The following is a 17,336-nucleotide window of genomic DNA, read 5'->3' as shown; positions in this document are numbered from 1 at the left end:
GCGGTCCATCTAAATCTAAAAAATAGGCCTCTATTTACAAGGTGACACATAAGTAAAAACACGTTAAAGCAGTTAGACCTCCTCACACACAATCACATCTTCTCCATCACAAAAACCGTGTTTTACCGTTCTAATTTTTCTTGATTTTATTTTTCATATTCAAACGCCGACACTAGTGCATCTCTCTGCACCGCCACCAAGACCGCCGCCCAAGACGAAACTCAGTCCTACCGCCATTATCTCAGTTCCCCGAGCTCAGTTTCAGTTCTAATAATTATAGGATTTTCTATTATATAGATCAACGAACCATTTTGCAGTTAAGAATAAAAAGTAGAACATATCCCATCTTCGCCATCTCTCTACCAAGAAGCCAAAAGAACACGGTTTGTCACAATGCCACTACAAACACTTCAAATTTCTTTTATTCTTTTGACTTTTTTTCCTCCATTAAAAAAAATAAGTTTCATCACATTATTCTAAGAAACGGTGTTCTTGAATCAGGATCTTTATCTTGTGAATTTCCATTACTCACCAAAATTACTTTCAAATTATATGGTTCAAACCTTACCCTCATCAGCATTTTTTCATCTCAAGATCTTTAAGAAATTATATGGTTCAAAAAACTTTCAGTTAGGGCTCCTTTCACACTCATTTGGGAGAAGAGGCGTAGAGGGGGTTTGGTCTGGTGGATGCCCTCTCTCTGTTGCTGATGATTTCTTTGACCCTTTCACCGTCCACTTCTTACTCAGGAAAAAACTTTCAGGTGCCATTAGGTACCAATAATCGGCATGCTAATTAGGGCTTCATGTCAAAAGGTAAAATTGATAACTTGAACTTCTTGAAACGAGATTAAGAAGAGACATCCTATAGGAAAGAAGATAAATACAAAAACTAATAAAATAGATCGACCACACAGAAATTTGAAAGACGGAGAGAGAGATTACCGAGAGAGAATGATGAGAAATACACCATCTGGGTTGAGCGTCGTCACGGTCTGGGTCTCCATTACCGTCTGGGTTGAGCCATGTTGTCGTCTGTGTTGAGCATTGTGCGGGATGAGTGTGTCGGGGCTGTGCTGCGACGGGGAAGGGGCTGCGAGTTACGATAGAGAAGTGGCTCCAGACTTGCGACGGGTAAGTGGCTGGGCAACGAGCAACGCGGTGGGTTTTCAGGGAGGGGGTGTCTCGCCGAATGGGGGATGAGAATGGAGGGATCCGTCACGGTGTGATTTTGCAGCATGGAATTGATTTTCCATGTGGTGCTGGTTCACAAGAATTGTGGTGGATGGTCTACGTGTCATGTAATAATTCACTGGCTGTTTTTTGAGGATCCTTAGACGGACCGGCCCGTAGGAGTTCTCTTTTCCCAATTACAAAATCAACAGGTTCTGTTTATTTTTTTACAAAGCCGCTTCTAAGTGGTCGGTCTGATTTTAAAGGAATAACAGCCCTCCACTTACACCACTTACAAGTTGCCACTTTAGAAATCACATCACAATCATACTAGACTCGTGCACATGGGATACGAATTGATTCACACTTTAGTTGAGAGAACTTCACTCTACTTTAGCTTAGCCCGACCTCGACCCCAACCCTGTGCGTCCAGAACCAAAACCGAGCATACCTCCACTGCTAGCATCCACCACCACCAGTCCATTGTTCTCCTCCTTGGCCGATTTCGCCCAAACCGATTACTCCAGGTTTTGCCTAGGCTGTGTTGATTTCCTTGAATATTTTCGTTATTTTCGTTGCCCACTACACAAGCGTAGTCCACTGCCCCTGGTCTATCTGTCACCAACCATAGTTGGTCACGAACAGACAGTTGTTCATGGTTGAGTCCAGTGGCCTTGGTGTTGCCGTCTTCCAAGCTCTCTTCCTATTTTCATATTCGTCTCCAAGTTCTCAAGTCTGTCTCTTTGCACATCCACCAAGCCTGCCACCGTCTCTTTGCCTCTGACTTTCTGAGGCTCGTATACACCATTTTAAATACATAAGAGATCAAAAAAAGAAGATCATTGGAAAGATGGGAGGGACGTCATCTTCATCATTCTCAATCTGCAACATAAAACCTTAATCTTTTTTTTTGTTTTTTTTTTTGTCAGTTTGATTTGGTAAGCAACTCACATAAGTTAAGGGACTTGAACCCATGACCACACTCGCTACTCTATTAAACTTTTCAGAATTGGAGGTACCATAAACCATGGGACCAAGCTAGTTTGCATCACCAACACAAAGATTACGTTAAATCCATCACAGGCCTAGTTGTCCCTCCACTTTCAGTTATACAAAAATATATTAATTGTTGCTTCAAAGAGAAGTAGGAGATCCTCTCCCTTATAGCTCCTTAAACCTCCTCAAACTTCTACTACAACTGCCACTTAACTCTCCATATATCTGCTCAAGCCATGGTCATTGGTCAATAATAAAAGTCCAGAATTAGAGGGTTGAATCAGAGGGTTGCAAGCTGTGAAGGGATGGGTCTTCGAAGGGGTTTCGTCATGATTCGATGGGCTGTGAAGGGGTTGGTGTTGATTTGAAGGTGGGCGAAGGGGAGGGGCTGTCTCTTGCAAAAGGGAAGGGCTTGCATAGGGGCTGTGTCTCTTTTGTAGTAGCCGAGTATTCCATGTAGTGCTGGTTTACAATAATTATGATGGAATGTCTAGGTGTCCCTCCACTATTGGCATGCTGTTATATGAGGATGCTTGGACGAACCGGTTTATTGGAATTCTCTATTTTCTTTTATTTAATAATGTTGCATAGGTGTGCAAATGCTTAAAATTTATTGTTAAAAATATAATTCTTTTATATAAATATCCTTATCAAAAATTTTCTTTAATATGAATATCAATTTTTTTTTTAAATATACAAAACTTGCATGGATACGCAGACAGAAAAATATTTTTTTAATTTTAATTTTATTAAAATATAAGTTATAATTTATATTCTTGTCCAACTTATTTATTTTTAAATTGATTTTGAGATTCAAGAAATATTTAATTTCGATTAAATAATGTGTGATATATTCTTGTCCAGCTCACATCAACAAATGTGTGATATATTATATAAGATTGCTAAAAACTCACTCAAATATTCATGCTTTTACAACCCAATATCAAAATTTCAAACTATAAAAAATATCGCAATTAGATGGTTTTACTAATTTTAATTAAAAAACTAATGGAATAATTATAATGTGGCATTAATATGCCACGTGTCAATTGGATGAGGTGAAAATATGAGTTTTACACCCTCGGATAAGAGACAGACACGTCAATGATCTCATAACATTACTGTAGAACCAGATGCCTAATAAAACTAACGTCTTTCTCTCACCAAGATTGACTTATTCATCTTTATCTTTATTTTTAAATTTAAATAATGCATTTAAATTTATCTACATTGACTTATGCATATCTAAATTTTTGAAGAGTTATGAACAGTGATTCTTCAAGTTTGAAAAAACGCTTTTCACTCCCTAAACATTTTTTTTTCTCTCTATCCGATGGAGCTCTCTCTTGTATTTGTTGGAACTCTCTCAAAAGTTTTTTCTCGTTGCTCTCTTTGCCCTCTTCGACACCAACATTTTAGAAACACTACCCACAGCTTGGCTCAAAACCTAGAATGGTATCCTTGTATGAAATTTATTTTGATTGGTAGTTGAATTTGTATGTAATTACATTATATTAATTGTGAATTTGTATGAAATTTATTGGACTTAGTAATGGAATTTGATTTGAATTTATTAGACCATCTTATGCATAAAATAGACCATCCAGATTTATAAAAATAATTCATAAAATAATTAATATTTTATTATTATTTCTTAAAAAATATATAATTCAATGTAGTAATTTTTCTTAATTTGATTTTGTATATGAAGATAGATAAACCATGCGAATAACTCTGTCTAGCCTCACTCTCAGCAATCTCTCTTTGTCCGCATGCTATCTCTTCCCTTACTCTCAACAAACTCTCTCTCCCCACAAGCTCTCTCTCTCAGCAAACTCTCTTTCTCCACAACAGCTCTCTCTCTCTCTTCCATCAGCCTGAAACTTCTTAGCATAGAATGCAAAAGGATTTTCTTACCACACAAGTAAATTAATTCAATAGGATGTGAATTTAGGAATTGGGAATCAGAAGTGCAGGAAGAAATGAAAAAGGGCTCTTCTACATACAAGCATTTTGCAGACAAATCCGCACAACAAAATGACATGACCTGCTGCCAATATTATTTTGTAAAAGAATAAAGAAAGAATAATAGGAAGAGAAAAGAAGAAACTCTAATCGACTCCCCTGTTCTCCATTCAAAGCAAGAAAGAAAAGAAGAGAAGCCATTTTTGTCTCCCCTCTGTCTCTTTTCCCATCTTCACACTCTATTTTCGTAAGAGAAACAAGAGAGAAGGAACAACAGAAACTACAACTGATTGGAGAGCCAAGATATTTCGCCAGTCCACACGGATGCGAATGCATCTCGTTTGTCCCTGGGTTTCCCTTTCGATACTGCTCTGATGATGATGGAGTTCTGAAAGATGGATTGAAACAAACCAATGACATTAATATATTCAATGGATTTTCTCTTACATTATAAATTCTCGAAAATAATGGACTTACAGACTCCTTTGAGAAGGCACCATTAAGGTATACACATCTCCTGTAAACTCAAGGTGAGCGTGGAAGTCATGAAGAGATTGTTAAAGGCAGAACTGCATGGAAGAAAAAGATGTCTACCTTGCCTTTCTCCTCCTCGTAAAAAAAAAAAAAAAGAAAAAAAGAAAAAGAAAAGAAAAGAAAAAAAGAGGCAAGTTAAAGGGTTTTAGAAGCAGTAAATTTAGACCTCTCAAAGCATAAAAAAGAGGTTTATCAAGGAAAAATATGAATACCCCCATCCCCCATATATGCATGAATGTGTTGATTCATCGAAGCAGGATGAAGATCCTAATAATCTTGCCATGGTGTGTTGCAAAGTACTTCAACTATACTGCTTCAGTAACCTGAAAGGCTAAAATCCAAGATCCAACTGGGTGAGTAGGTGATTTTAAGTTGTCTGGTGATGATTGTAAAGGAAAAGAACAAGAAGATGAATATATAAATAAAGTTAAAAAAAAAAAGCTTCATAGTTAGTTTCATTATGTACGACCGGATCCTCCATGGTTCAACGATGCAGAGTGTTTGACCACCAACTTAATTTTCTGATGAAGTTGGTGTATGGTAGTAATGAGAAGAGAATTGTTCCCTAGTTTGAAGGAAAACATGCGAGGTTTGTATACGATAGTCAAGATGAGCTTGTTGGGGCAGAAGAGGAGTGCGCCAAAAAGAATGAGGATTCGCTAAGTAAATTGCGGTTGAAGGGCTTGCCCTGTTAGAGAACACACGGCAGCACTCCAGTTCATCCATACAGGCCAGCTCAGAGCCCTCCAGTCAGCAAAGGCAAGATGTTTCTAGAATAAAATAAGTTGCAAACTCTGTTACTTAGTCTTAGCCTACGTGTATCAATTAGGTAGATTTTATTCCTTTTTTCTCCTTTCTGTTCTCATTATATAGATGGTACTGTACATTGTAACTTTACTGAATATATTGAAATCCATTCTTCCTATGGAAGCTTTCTCTTCGATTCTCCATTCCTTCAAAACTGTTATGGTATCAAGAGCCATCCATGGCCTCTGAAAACACTGAATCATCTGAAAACACTGAATCCTCTGAGAACACTAAGTCTCACGGTGCCGATTCCGAAATCCATTCCTCCCCTCTCTCCATGAACCCTAAAGATCCATCCAGCCCCTATTTCCTTAACCAGAACGATGGCCCTGGAACCCTCCTCACCACTCACCTTCTTACTGCAGACAACTACCATTCTTGGGCCCGCAACATCCGTCGCTCTCTCCGAATCAAGAGGAAACTCGGTTTCATCGACAGTACAATTCTTGAACCCATTGACCCGAACTCTGCTCTATTAGAACCATGGCTTGAATGTAATGATATGGTTGTGACTTGTCTTCAAAACTCCATGTCTCTTGAAATCAAAAATAGTGTGGTATATGTTGATACTGCTCATGTCTTGTGGCTTGAGTTAGAACAACGTTTTGCCCAAAATAATGGCCCCCGGATTTATGAATTAAAACAGTCCATACATTCTTTAATTCAGGGTGATGATTCTGTTAGTCTCTATTTTTCCAAATTGAAGAGTTTATTTGATGAACTCATTAATTTTGAAACCATACCTTCTTGTACATGTGGTGCCATGAAACCTGTCATTGACAATCAACAACGTGATTGGATGATGAAATTCCTTATGGGACTTAATGATTCCTTCACCAACATTAAAGCTCAGATTATCCTTCTCAAACCCACCCCAACCTTAAGCGAAGTTTATGCTCTCGTTCAGCAAGAGGAGAAGCGCAAACAGATCTCGAACATCTCTCTTAACCTTCATGACACACTTGCCATGGCCACCAAATCCCACTTTCCTCTTCATCGAGATACCACCAAGCATTTTGGCCCTCCTAGGCGCGATAAATTATTTTGCTCTTTTTGCAAAATATCGGGTCATTCTTTAGAAAAGTGTTTCAAGGCCAATCCTCATATTGATAAACCCACCTGCACTCACTGTAACCTCATTTCCTAGTGCAGAAGGAGGAGGAAGGAGGAGGAGAAAACTGAAGTTTTGCTGGAGGGCCCTTTTTTTTTTTCGCTGGTCAGCATTAATATTTTCTAATGAAGCTGCTCCATGAAAAAACTTAGTGATCTGCAAAGTACGTGGAAGAGCATCAGGAGGGGAGGAATATATATTGTTCCGTTAATTTTTACTTGGAATTCACCTATTCATGGAGAGAGAGAGAGAGAGAGAGAGAGAGAGAGAGAGAGAGAGAGAGAGAGAGAGAGAGAGAGAGAGAGAGAGAGAGAGAGAGAGAGAGAGAGAGCACAGAGAAGAAGAACACGGAATTTTTTTGCCGCCCAAAACTCAATTCACTTCTTTAAAATAAAAACGTACCGTTTTATTAAGGAAAAATCTAGTTGAGGTATAATTGCATACTAATATATGCACCAATCTAATGTGATTAGTTAAAAAGTAGATTTTATTGAAAACAATGCTAATTTAAATTTTGAATATGAAGGAATCAGTATTGATACGTAAATTAGTACACGACTTTACTTGTATGTAGCAAAACTCTTTTATTAAATAGTATATTGGTGCACAATCCGTCCCCATCTTGCCTTCATTTAGACTTTTCCAATGAAAAAAAAGTTGCTAGAGTTTCGAAATGAAATTGCAGCATCACAACTCACAAGAATTGAGTGAAGGGGGAGAGAGCTTGAACAACACGCTTGAGGAGAGAGAGAACTATGGGAGGGAGAGAAAGAGGTTGAGAGCGAAGGGGAAAGAGCTTGACTGGCTTTAGTTTCCACACGCTTTTCATTTGCTTGGTTGAAGTTGCGGTTACGGTAATAAAATAAAAAGATTGACGTGGTTGTGTTTTATTGAAGGGTCCAAATCCATATTTACACCATGTCTTGTTCGAAGAGGCTCTCATTGATCATTTGTTTTCTCTCATCGAGTGATTTATTTACTATCATACTTGCAAGAACCAAGCTATTGTAGACAATCATCTCAACTTATTTTATCATTATAAATTTTTGAGTTTTGTTATATATAAGTGAATTCGCATACCGATTTGTGTATCAATATTGTTGCATTCATATTCAAAATTCAAATTGAAACTATTTTAATTAAAATTTGACTTTCTAACTAATCACATTGGATATGTGTACATACTGGTGCGCAGAATCGTTTACAACAAGATTTTTTCTAATTTTTTTAAATTTTTACAAAAAATAAAATAAACAATTCAACATTTTCAAATCTTAAAATAAAAATAATATTAAAATATATATTCTAATAATATTTTATTCAATTTTCAATTTTAATCACAATTCATCTCAACTTATTTGTAAAAACAAACGAGTTTATTATCTTCAATATAAATTATATTGATTGATGCTACTTAAGAATAAATCATATTAATTACTGTGATTCAAAATAACAATTAACAAAGGTGGTGGTAATTTATTTGTTGGACAAGGGTGTAAAAAAAAAAACCGGTGAACCGGTAAACTGAATCGGACTGGACCAAACTAATGGGATCAGTTCGGTCCTGAATTTGGTTTAGTTCGGTACCGGTTTTATTTTTTTTAAAACCGGTCAAAATCGGTTCGGTTTTGATTTTTCTTTTTCTAAAACTAGACCGGTTCATATATATTTTAATTTTTTCTATTGTATATATATAATATATAATGATATATAAAATAGTTTTGTATTATATAATAAATTACTAATTAATATGATATTAAATTTTAAAATCTTATATCATTTTGTTTATTGTATTAATAGTTATACTAATACTATATCACTATATTATATATTATAATAAATCACTATAGACTATAATACAATTATAATATATATTATAATATACTACAATATATTATCACTATAGTATTATATACTATAATATACTATATTATATATATATTATATAATATATAATATAGTACATTACAACAGGACCGAACCAGACTAGAAAATCGGTAAAACCGGAGTACCGGTTTAGGAGGGTAACTGGTGCGTAATCGATTTTGAAAAATGCAAAACCAGTGCATATCAGTTCAGTCCTAAATTTTGTCCAAAACCGAATCAGACCGGTTACACCTCTAGTTGGATGGTATTCGTTTAATTATAAATCAAATAATCATTAGCAAACACTGTGGTTATTGTCTAAGACTTTTATGGTATAATTGGCTTATGTGTTTCTTCTTTTGGCTTTTTAATTTTTAGGAAAAAATGAGTGCCAAGAATTATCTAATATTTCCTATAGACCTTTTAAGATTGAAGCAAAACTCCACCTTGAAGTTTTTGGAACCAAACATTTTTTTATAATTGGAAAATAGAATGCCACTTGAAGGTAAGGTTTCCAAGCGTTGAGTTTAATGAAATTCATATACCGTATTATATCTCTCTAAATTGTAAAAACTCTTCAAATATTTAAAAAGACGAACATTATTACAACTGTCCCAATTATAGAAAACATATTTTTAAGAAAAATTTTTGCTCTATTGCATTCTAGCTCCTCTGCTAGGTTCGACATCATGGGATGTTGGGGAATCCTCACCCTTGTCCTTATCTTGCTTATCACGTTTAAGAACTATTCATTTCTCACCATGTTGCATCACAGTGGTGTAGTCGTAGTGTAGCATTTTCAATATTAGGGTCTAGCCCTCTGAGAACTTTCTTCGTCTCAGCAACGTTCCTCCTTCTCTCTTCTTCATTCAGCCTCTAATCCTTCCCTTTCACGTCATTCTTCCAAGAATTGGTGCATTATTTCAGGTTGCATTGCTACCCTCTATGTCGTTCTCTTCTCTTGCACCATAACTTTGTTTATGAGTTTCAAGAGGGTATGTTAAAAGCTTATTTATAAATGTGCCTTCACCTTGAAATTGTTCGAATTACCCTCACATCGTGCGTTATAGTTCATTACTACGGCTTAAATAAATATGGGAACTGCTCCCACGTGACCTGCTCACTTTTCCATGTAAACTCATGGATTCCCGCATCACCCCATTGCACCTTCACCAATGGTATGATTTTAGATCGCAATCTGTACTCGTTCAGATCTACAACTTATATAAAATTCTCCTCGTAGGTGAGATTCAGTTGTAGTGGAACCAAATCTAAATTAATTACTCGAAGTTGTTAGCTCCTGAAACTTTTCCTTAACGAGGAAACGTGGAACACGTTGTAAATCCTTTCATATTCCATTGGCAATGCAATTCGGTACACTGCTGGACTATCCTTTTACAATACTTGGTACGATCAAATGTACCTTTGGCTTAATTTCCCTTGAAGCCCAAATCTTTTAACACCTTTCATAGATGATACCTTAAGGTGCTCCCAGTTGCCATCCAAGAAGATTAACTCTCTTCTCCTATTGTCAGTGTAAGTCTTATGACTACCATGAGTTTGACTTGCTTCGTTATCTCTTGAATGATAAACGGTCCAATCACCTTGGCTTCTTTTGCTTCATCCCTACATATCGGCAATCTACACTTTCTCTCATACATCGCCTCGTAAGGGGCCATTTGGATACTGTCTTGATAACTGTTGTTGTATGCGAATTCAATAAGAGTGATGTGACCTTCTAGCTTCTCATCATCCTGTAAAATCCAACACGCATGCCCTCAACATGTCTTCCAACATCTGAATGGTCATTTTCATTTGCTCGTCAGTTTAGGGATGGTAAGCACTACTGAACTTCAACTTGGTGCCCATCACCTTTTGTAAACTCTTCTAAAAGTGGAACATAAACCTCAGATCTCAATCTGATACTACAATCTTAGGAACTCTGTATAATCTAATTATTTCCTTTATCTATATCTGAGTAAGTTTGCTTAATGTGTCCATTGTGATGACTGATAAGAAATGGAATCTCTTGGTCAATCAATCTATATTTACCCATATGGTGTCCTTTTCACTGGGGGTTTGGGGCAATCCTATCACAAAATTTATAGTGATATCTTCCCACTTCCACTCAAGAATAGGTAAAGGTTGCAGATTTTTTGCCGGCTTTTGGTGCTTCGCCTTTACTCTTTGACACGTAGTGCACCTTTCGATGAAGTGGGTGGTATCTTGCTTCATTCATTCTCACCAGGCTCCTTTCTTAAAGTTGTGATATATATTTTTTTCCTCTAGGGTTTATCACATATGGCGGGGAACACATTGATCTTACGCATTTAGAGATTAACACTACTGACATGGCTATCGTTGGGGGCTCCCATGACCCCTCGTCGTCGGCTGGGAGGATGTGGACGTTCGCGGATTTGCTATCTCAAATGCCTCAGGCAATCCCTGAGGTCCCTGTCCCTTTTTGGCAACCAAAAATTGTGGATGGGGAGGTTTACTTTCAATTCACTAAGGAAGAGTTGGAGAAGTCAACTAAACCATTTCGTTTTGCTATGGTGTTGAAGTTTCTCAGGCAAAGGCCATCACTTGATAGAATTCATGGTTTTATCCATAGTAGATGGGGAGTAATGCACCAACATGTGGTATCTGCTATGTGGAAAGCTCAACATGTTTTTATAAGGTTCTTTCATGAAGATGATTTTCTCAAAGCCTTACTAAGAGAGAGTTGTGATATAGCTGGTATTGGCTACTGGCCTTTTCAGTGGTCAATAGATTTCAATGAAGATTTTAAACCTGCATTGGTACCAATATGGATAATATAGCTGGTATTGGCTACTGGCCTTTTATCATGAATCGCTTCTTAAGAATATTACGGCATCGGTTGGTATATATTTGAGACAAGATAATAAGACTCGATGTGCTATTCAGGCTTATGGGGCTCGGGTTTGTGCTCTCATGAATATCTCACAGGATCCAATTCAAAGGATTTGGATTGGTATGCCTAAGCTCCCTACAAGCATCTATCAAGAAGTTGTCAATGAAACCCTATTAGCTTTTTGTTCTTTTTGTAAAGTGCAGGGGCATAATTTAAATACTTGCAAAGCAACACAAAAAGATGCACATGATGAGAAGAAGAAGGCATTGATTAAGTCAAGTCGTATCTGGGTTTTAAAAAAAGCGTCGGATCACCTTGTTAAACCAAGGGAGGGTCCTGTAGAAAGGGAGGAAGAAAAAGATGTTTCAAAGATGAGGAATGTTGCATCCGAAGAAGAAAAAGATTTATCTGTTTTGGTCATCAATATGAAGGAAAATCTAGTGCCAAAGAAAGGTACAACCGATGTGCAAATGGTGCAGGAGGAAGCAAATTTGTTGTTGAAGGATCGAATTATTGTTACAGAACCATTGCTGCATGGGGAGACAAGTGGGGTCTAGAAAGAATTTATTTGCTTGCAACTGCGTAATGTTGGGGAAGGAGGGGGATTGGTTGTGGGTAGCATTGCAAAACATGCTCGTTGCATGGTGTGGAAGAAGGTAAACCGGTGGAGGAAGACAGGCAGATTGTGGTTTTTGATGGGGGTGAGGAAATCAGGACATCGAATTTTGATGGTGAATAGGGGCTCCCTCACATTGGGAGGTAACGACAAATATTCCTAACAAATGAATTTTGCACAGTTCTTCCAGGGCTCCAAGCAGGCCCTCTCGGCTGCCTTTATGATTAGTAAAATTATGTTTTGGAATATTCGAGGGCTGGGCACCTCGAAAAAATGACTTATGTTGTTGTTGAAATTTCATAAATAAAAAATTATTGTGATAGTAGAGCCGTTTAGAGCGGTGTGTCAATTGGACCCTTGGAGGCAATTTTTTCGTTTTACTGAGTGTACATCGAATGCTGATCACTCAGGTATGATTTGGATTTTTTGGGATGCCGATTTGCAAGTTACTGTTACTTGAGCTTCTAATCAACATTGTTTGATGTTGATTAATTCATCCATTTTGGTTTAGGCTCTCTATGCGAAGTGTAGTTATGTGAATCGACTCTCTTTGTGGATTGAGTTACTTGATTTCAATCATTTAAATTTGCGCATGTGTTTATTGGTGATTTTAACATCATAAGGGATGATAGTGAAAGAAGGGGAGGTAATCCTAGATTGCCAATTGCGGTTGCTAATTTTTGTTCATTCATTAATGTTGGGGATTAGTTGAGGTTCCTTTTTTAGGGAATAAATTTTTGTGGTATAATGGTCAGGGTGGAATTTCATGAAGTTGGGAGAGAGTTGATAGAGGTTTATGTAATGTGATTTGTTTGGATTTATTTCCATCAATGTTGCTGAAATATTTGCCTAGAAGGTCTTCAGACCGTGCCCCTATGATTTTGGGATCGACAGGGCAATCTTTGAGATATGGTCCGACTACCTTTAAATTTCATCAAATGTGGACTATGCATGATGATTTTTGGAGATGTGTGTCTACCTCTTAGCAAGAAAAGGTGGGAGGTTGAGTTGATGAAAGCTTGCCCAAAAGTTGAAACGACTTAAAATGGTGCTTTGTGCTTGGAACAAGGAGGTTTTTGGTTGGACTGGAGTGCATATAATAATTTTGGAAGACAGGATAGAGGAAGGGGAGACTCGACTTCAGGAGGCTTTTTTTTAGGAGGTGGAAGCTAATTCATAACTTATTCAGCACTTTCTTTTAGGGCTCGGCTAATGGGAAACTAAAAAGAAAATGGCTGAAATGTGATCATATATGTAGACCAATTGATGAGGGAGGGATGTGTTTGACAAACCTTTTTGATGTATAGAGATCATTACACCTGAAATTTTCATGGAATTTGTTGTGCACGGATTCACTATGGAAGAGATTTTTCTGTTCTAAATATATGCATGATGAACATCCTTTAGTTTTCTTTCAGACTAGAGGAACTCGATTCTAGAAGATGGTTATTCAGGAGGTTCCTACGGTTTTAAATCATTTTGAATGGAAAGTGAGAGAAGGGAGTGTGTCCTTATGAAGGGATAAATGGATGGATTCTGGACCTCTATGTGATCATTGTCCCATTGTTGAAGATCCAAAATTATTGGTGAAAGACTACATGATAAATAACAGTTGGGACATAGATGAACTAGCGCAGCTAGTGGGGCAGAGTAAAGCGGATGAAATTCTTTCAAATTTTGGAGGGATAGGGGTGGTTCAGATCAATTACTTTGGTTGGTTAATTCTGATGGTTCCTTCTCTACAAAGAGTGCCTGGTCCATAATTTATATCATAGCTCCAAAAATTCAATGGTCGGAATGGATTTGGTATGCGGCGTTGCCAAAGAAAATTTCAATATTCATGTGGAAAGCTTTGAATCATTGTCTAAGTGTGGATTTGGGTTTCGTTGGTTTTGAAATATGAATGTTGTTTGGATGGTGTTGTTAAGTACCAAAACCATGTTCTATATGGGGGTAAAATTGCTGTGGCTATATGGAAAATTAGTTCACATCTTATTGGAATCCTTTATGTCCCCCATCATACATGCAGATCCACAGTTGAGGCTTGGTTTAGGCAGGCCTCAAAATCTTTGTAGGTTGGCATTTTGCTTGACTTAGTTCCAATTATTATCACCTGGAACTTGTGGAAACTTTATGGAGATTTGTTAAGCTTTGGGTGCAACGGGTGGGCATGAAAACTAGAAGTGGCTCCTGGATGGCTAAGAGAGATGTTGAAATTTTGAATATTTTGCATTTGCCTGTGACTCCCAAACATGAAGAGAAATTCATTGCAGTGGCTTGGTAGAAACCATTGAGGGGCTGGCTTAAACTAGATGTGGATGATAGTAGTTTACACAACCCTAGAGAATTAGGTGCAGGGGACATAGTGACAGATGAAGCCGGAAGAATGAAATTCGCATTGTAAAAATCAAGTGAATTGTTGGCTTTAAGTATGGGTCTTCAGAAGTGTAAAAATATATGGATTTTAATTATATCATCATAGAAATCGATTCATTGTTGGTTGTTAATTGGTTTCTGACTGGAAGATGCAGCTTATGGTATTTGGAGGATTATTGGGAGGATATCAAAAGCTTACTATCTACTATGAATTTTCAAATTCAACGTGTCTTTCGGGAGGCTATTATGGTTGCAGATTTCCTTGCTTGGATGGGTAGTAATGGCAGTACTGAAGATTGGCAAGTGCAAAGGGATGTGCCTTCTTTTCTCAAGGGAATTTTATGCACTGATAGAAAAGTCAGAGTCATTATAGGTATACATGCTGCTATCCTTCAGTTGCAAAGTTTTTATGTAAATGCGAGATGGAATGTTTTCGTCATTTATGGTACACAACTTTATGTTTTCGTATGGTCGGTTCTTGGTTTACTTGGCCATGCTTGGTTTTGTATTCTTTTTTCTTTATTTCGGTCAATTGTAACAAGTTAATACAATTTAGTTTTTATGGTTTGATACATGGGATGATTCTTTTTCGAGCATTTGTAAATCCCGCTTGTCTTGGTTGTTTCTAGGTTTTCCTCCACCATAAATGAGGGTTTATTAATAAATTTGGGGAGAGACCACTCTTGAACAAGTGGTTCTAACTTTTCTGAAAAAAAAATATGTGGCAAGGAGTGTGCTTTAACTAGTATTCATTCTAAAATTTTCCACACCTTCCGTCCTTTAAACAACAAGGTTCCATCCTTGCCCAAACTGAAATGCATAGGTCCTTTGCCTCTACAGATCCTCCATCGAGTCTCCAACAATTTTGAATTCCCCTACTACTATTCATTCAACTCATTGAAATTGCTTATCCTAAACTACTGCAAGGTGATGAAAATCTCCTTTGCTGGCAAGTCTTTTACCAATAGGTGTCTTATCCCTTATGAAAGTGAACCTACCTCCAAGAGTTCTTTGTCTCTTGCCACTTACAACTTAAGGCATCAGCGACTAAATTATCTTTCCTCGGGTGATACTTGATTTCGTACTGGTAGTCGCTAATGACTTTCAACCACCTTCATTGCCTCATATTAAGACTTTTCTAGGTGAAGAGATGTTTTAGAATATTTTGATCTGCATTCACAGTACAGGTAACGCTGCGAAAGATTCAAGGCAAACACTATCACTGCCAATTCCATCTCGTGCATTGGGTAGTTCTTCTAGTGGTCTTTCAATTGTCTAGATGTGTAGGCTTCCAACTTGTCTTCTTGCATTAGGATGCAACCTAGACCATACTTTGACGCTTTGCTAAATGCCAAAAACTGTTTTTAAGGCTCGGGTAAAACTAAAACATGGGTCATAGTCAATCTCTTCTTTAGCTCCTCATAAATTCGTTCACACTTGTCGGTCCAAGTGAATTTGACGTTCATCTTGGTTAGAACTACAAGAGGACCCGATAGTTTAGAGAATCTTTCTACAAACTTCCAATATTTATGTCCTTATTTGGATTGCCTAAAACTGGAGTTTAATCAGCCAACCCCAAGAAACTCCTTACTTCTTACATAGAGCTCGGTCGCCTTGTTGGATATCACATGACTAAGGAACTTTACTTCCTTTAGCCAAAACTCGCACTTGTTGAGTTTGACGAATAACTATTGGTCCTTGAGTGTTCCCTACACTAATCTCAAGTGATTCTCATGATCTGCGTTACATTTGGAATGTACCAAAATGCTGTTTAGTCTATGAACACTACTACAAACAAGTCTAAAAATGGTTGAAACACTCTACTCTATTCATGATGTCCATAAATGTTGTTGGGGCATTAGATAACCCGAAGAACATCGCTAATAACTCATAATGACCATACCTACTCCGAAAGGCTGTCTTGGGTATGTCTCATTCCTTAATCCTACTTGGTGATACCCCAACCTAAGACCAATCTTAGAAAATACTACAGCTAATCAAACAAGTTGTATGTCCTTGGCAATGAGTATCTATTTTTTATGGTCAACTTATTAAGTTCCTAATACTCGATGGGATTGTGGAGTTTCTATTAGTTAGTTTTTTGTGCTTGTGTGGATTGTTAACTTGAGTGAATATTTTTTTGACTTAGGTTATTGTGATGCGGCTAGAGTATTGGTTCAAAACATAGATAATACACAAAATTTAGGTAAGCAGTACTTCTATTCTAGACTTTGAATAAAACAAATGGATTGAGGTTTATTTTAATTAAAAACGTGCATGTTTTTGTTATGGAACATTGGAAACAACCTTGGTCATTTTGTTTTGAGTAATTCTGAATAATAATTAAAAAAAAAAAGTGAAAGATATTTTTGGCATGACTGGTGTAAACATGAGAAAAGTTTTGACATTCTATTCTCAATCGTGCAAAAAGAGCAAATATGAATATGAAATTTTGTAAATGATTATGTAACATGTATTCATTCATTACTCTAATTCTGAAGTGAAATGTTGCATCGAAAAAATCTCTTTAATGACATTATCAGTTTGTCCCATTTCTGTTGCCTTTCCAACATCTTTGATTCTGATTTTGACTCTAACTCTGTTATTGTGTTGGTACTAACATTTTTATTTGTGAGTGCACCCACTTTGAAAACAAAGTGATTTTCTATGTAGTCTTTCCTGTATTCATACTTGAGGCTCCAAGGATGATAAGGGAAAAATTCACTTCTATTTCTGCTCGGTTTAGCCATTGGGGATAGCACAACCCTACCACGTGAGTTAAAGATGGTCTGTGTTCTGATATGATACCTTTGTTATGATAAGATGATGCAATATTGCTATGCCAAAGGACTTTTGTATGTGAATACTTTTGAAACTAAAGCTTTGATAAATTGATAATATGTTTTGTCTGCATTCTGTAACTAATATGTTTTGTTCTGCATTCTATAACTAAAATGTTTTGTTATGAATTATGTAACCAGCACATGTTTATACACTGGTATATGTTCACTGCTTACT

This window comes from Carya illinoinensis, chromosome 7, assembly GCF_018687715.1.
Source record: "Carya illinoinensis cultivar Pawnee chromosome 7, C.illinoinensisPawnee_v1, whole genome shotgun sequence".
NCBI classification, from domain to species: Eukaryota; Viridiplantae; Streptophyta; class Magnoliopsida; order Fagales; family Juglandaceae; genus Carya; species Carya illinoinensis.
This window is presented reverse-complemented; position numbering follows the sequence as displayed.